This window comes from Sciurus carolinensis, chromosome 5 (genome assembly GCF_902686445.1).
Source record: "Sciurus carolinensis chromosome 5, mSciCar1.2, whole genome shotgun sequence".
Classification (NCBI taxonomy): Eukaryota; Metazoa; Chordata; class Mammalia; order Rodentia; family Sciuridae; genus Sciurus; species Sciurus carolinensis.
This window is the reverse complement of record NC_062217.1, coordinates 98,595,875-98,599,775: the sequence shown is the minus strand read 5'-3', so window position 1 is coordinate 98,599,775 and position 3,901 is coordinate 98,595,875. Positions and strand designations below refer to the sequence as shown.

The following is a 3,901-nucleotide window of genomic DNA, read 5'->3' as shown; positions in this document are numbered from 1 at the left end:
ATGGCCCGAGAGGAAGGCCCACAGGACACTGCACACAACTTGGGCAACCACCTGCCACTCCTGCCTGACAGCAGAAAGTGAAGAAGATGAAATTGAAATGGAAGTTGAAGACCAGGACAGCAAAGAAGTCAAAAAAACCAAACATCATAAATTTTGACAAGAGTCTGCCCACCTCACACACATACCTGGGCACTGACATGGAGGAGTTCCACCGCAGGACTTTGCAAGACTAGGACAGCTGTCAAGTGATCCTGGTGCTTCCGCAGGTGATGATGATCCTGATTCCTGGGCAAACTTTACCTCTTCAGCTTTTTTGCCGTCAAGAAGTAAGTATAGTGCGGAATTTAATTCAGAAAGACAGAACCTTTGCGGTGCTTGCCTATAGTAATATACAGGAAAGGGAAGCACAGTTTGGAACATCGGCAGAGATATATGGTTACCGAGAAGAACAGGACTTTGGAATCCAAATAGTGAAAGTGAAAGCAATTGAGAGACATGGGTTCAAAGTCCTCCAGCTCAGAATGCAGTCAGATGGAATCCAGCAAGCTAAAGTGCAGATTCTTCCTGAATGTGTGCAGTTCAATTAGAATCCTCAATAAGTGCCACACATGTCCTTCAAAGCCTGACTCCCTGGGAAGACCAATATTCATGTAAATGGTGGCAGAAATACCAGAAGAGAAAGTTTTATTGTGCAAATCTGACTTCGTGGCCTCACTGGCTGTATTCTTTGTATGACGCTGAAACTTTAAAGGACAGAATTAAGAAACAGCTACGGTAGTGGGGGTTGTGGGAAGGGAAGTCACTCCGGCAGCGGCTGGGATTGGCTGCTGAGTGGAGGTGGCGGGCAGCTCGGGTCGGGGCCGAGGCCGCAGTAGAACTCCAGGTGAGCCCCCAGGACTGCTCCGCCTGCGCGTGACTGCTGTTCGCTCTGGGGGCCGTGTCTTCCGGCAGCTGGCGACCGGCAACACGGCGGCTAGGGAGTAACCATGCCAGCGTCCGGCCCCTCTCGTGCCTCAGGCCGACGGTCGAGTTGCTGGAGAAAATCAGAGATGCCCATTTACATGGGAATCTCAGATAAAGGAATAATTTTTTTATAAGCATGTCCGACATCCTACGTGGGACTCTGATTCGTTCCTTGCTCGAAATTCAGATGTAACTGGGCGGTCTGTATCTTCTTTTGTAAACCTGGCAGCCATACCCGAGGCTCCGGGCTAATGGAGAGCAGCTGGGCTGGGCAGGGCACCGTCGGGGTCCCCGGAGGCCAAAGAAGTGTAGTGAGGGATGTGGGGGTCGGTGGGCTACCTGCTCTCACCAGCCTTGGCCTGATCCGACTGGTCTCCCACGCTGTCATTCCTCTTGCTGAATTGTCCTGGGAGTGAATCGCTAGGGATTGGATATTTGCTTCGTTTTTTCTGTCGCATTTTGATGAACAAGGAGCTTGCTGGCCATACACTGATGAACCTGTGTGAAAAAGCCATTAGTTTTACCTCCTCCGTAACGTTGCTGTCTAATCGGCTTCAAATAAGGTTTTTCCTTAAGGACTTGGTGCTTAAGTCCCAATCCTGGCACCATCACTATCTTTGTGCTCACAGGGAGGTCACTTCACCTCCCTGTGGCTCTCCCTCTGCTAACATTAGCCCCCTGGGAGGGCTGCCTGAGGATCGAGTGAGGTGAAGTGTGGGAACCGAGTGGACCCTGGATAAGCCTTATAGGGTTCTGAGTTGCATAGTGTTGCCCTTGCCTGAAGGGAGCCGCAGTTCTCCAGCCTCAAGACAAGCCTTAGAACCAACTGGCTTGCTTTTGACCTCTGACCCTTATGAAGGGTGGAAGAGAAAGTGAAAAGTGACCTCCTTGCCAAATAACTCAGAAGAGGGGTGCTGATAGCCAAACATTCCTCCATATTGCACCTTGTAAATGAAATTGTTTTCTTCCATCTAGGAAGATGTTACCAAGTACTTCAGTGAATTCCTCGGTGCAGGAGAACAGAGTCTTGAATTCCAGGGATGCAGCAAGACACAGAGCTGGAGCAAAATGCTACAAATACCTCAGGAGGCTTTTTTGATTTCGCCAGATGGACTTTGCGTTTGCTGCCTGGCAGATGCTCTACCTGTTCACTTCCCCACAGAGGGTTTATAGGAACTTTCATTACCAGAAACAAAGGACTAGTGGGCCAGAGATGACCCTGCTTTCTTGGTCCTGTTGGGTATCTGGCTCTGTGTATCTACTATAGGATTTGGCTTTGTGCTGGACATGGGATTTCTTGAGATGATAAAACTTCTCCTAGATTGTGTAGTCATTGGTCTTCTGATATCAACTTTAATGTGGTTCATCTCTAACAAGTATTTAGTAAAACGACAGAGCAGAGACTATGACGTGGAATGGGGCTATGCCTTCAAAGTGCATTTCAATGCTTTTCAACCACTCCTAGTCATTTTGCATTTTATCCAGCTTTTCTTCATCAGCCATGTTATCCTAACAGACACATTTATTGGATATTTAGTTGGAAATACCCCCGCTGATTGCAGTTGGTTATTATATCTATGTAACCTTCCTAGGATACAGTGCATTGCCCTTTTTGAAAAATACAGTGATTCTTCTTTACCCCTTTGCACCGCTGATTCTGTTCTATGGGCTGTCACTGGCACTAGGATGGAACTTTACCCATGCGCTGTGTTCTTTCTACAAGTATAGAGTGAAATGAAGAGAAGGTTGCAATGTTCTAGCTTAGTGGCATCGACAGTGTGAGGTGATGATTTCTTGTAAAACTTGTAAATAAAACTTTGAAGATATCTTAAATGTATAAAGTTTACAGATTGAGGAGATATGTTAACACTGTGGTCAGGTACATTCCCTAAGACTATTTAAACGTACATTTCTTTAATAAATATTTTTTAAACTAAAAAAAAAAAAAAAAAAAAAAACAGCTACGGTAGTGGGATGAAAATCTGAAAGATGATTCTCTTTCTTCAAATCCAATAGCTTATTCCTACAGAGTGACTGCTTGTCTTCCCACTGATGACATATTAAGACTTCAGCTCCTTAAAATTGGCAGTGTCTTCCAATGGCTTCGGTGTGAATTGGACATCATGAACAAATGTACTTTGCTTTGCTGTAAACAGTGTCAAGAAACAGAGATAAGAACCAAAAATGAAATTTTCAGCTTATCCTTATGTGGGCCGATGGCAGCTTATATGAATCCTCATGGGTATGTGTATGAGACACTGTACAAAGCTGGCAACCTGAATCTGATGGGGCAGCCTTCAATGGAGCACAGCTGGTTTCCTGGGTATGCCTGGACCATCACCCAGTGTAAGATCTGTGTGAGTCACATTGGAGGGAAATTCACAGCCACCAAAAAAGACATGTCACCTCAAAAATTTGGGAGCTTAACTTGATCAGCACTTTTGCCCACAATCCCAGACACTGATGATGAACTGAGCCCTGACAAAGTGACACTGTGCTTATAAAGATGTGGTATGGCTAGGAATGTAACAAATTAATTGGTATTCTCATATCTGCTTTGGAAATTAATGCATAAAATGTATCATCACTTAACAGCAACAGTATATGGTGGACTGCTGCTGGAGAACACGCAAAGGTGGCTATACTACCAACTTGGTTTCTGTACTACAATTACGTGGACCTTGTCTGGTTCTGTATGATTGACAGGATCTGGAAGTATATGTGCAATTAGTCCTGTGAACACCATTGTGGCAGCAGTGTTCACCAACAGGTAAAGAAGTGAACATGTTTCCTTTATAAACGTGCAGGTCTATGTATATTTTTTTAAAAGGCATTTGTTCTTTTCAATTTTCTGTAGGTTCTGATAGATACTTATTTGTAAATTTTGAAAATATTAAAGCACCCACCTTTAGTCTGGAAAAAAAAAATGAAAAGACCT

At 44.7% G+C, this 3,901-nt stretch overlaps 2 pseudogenes; both read left to right on the top strand.

Annotated features, from left to right (window-relative positions):
• LOC124985386 (protein cereblon-like) lies at positions 1–3,467 on the top strand (annotated as a pseudogene).
• On the top strand, positions 1,916–2,701 carry LOC124985387 (protein unc-50 homolog; annotated as a pseudogene).
• Positions 3,468–3,901: the final 434 nt, after the last annotated feature.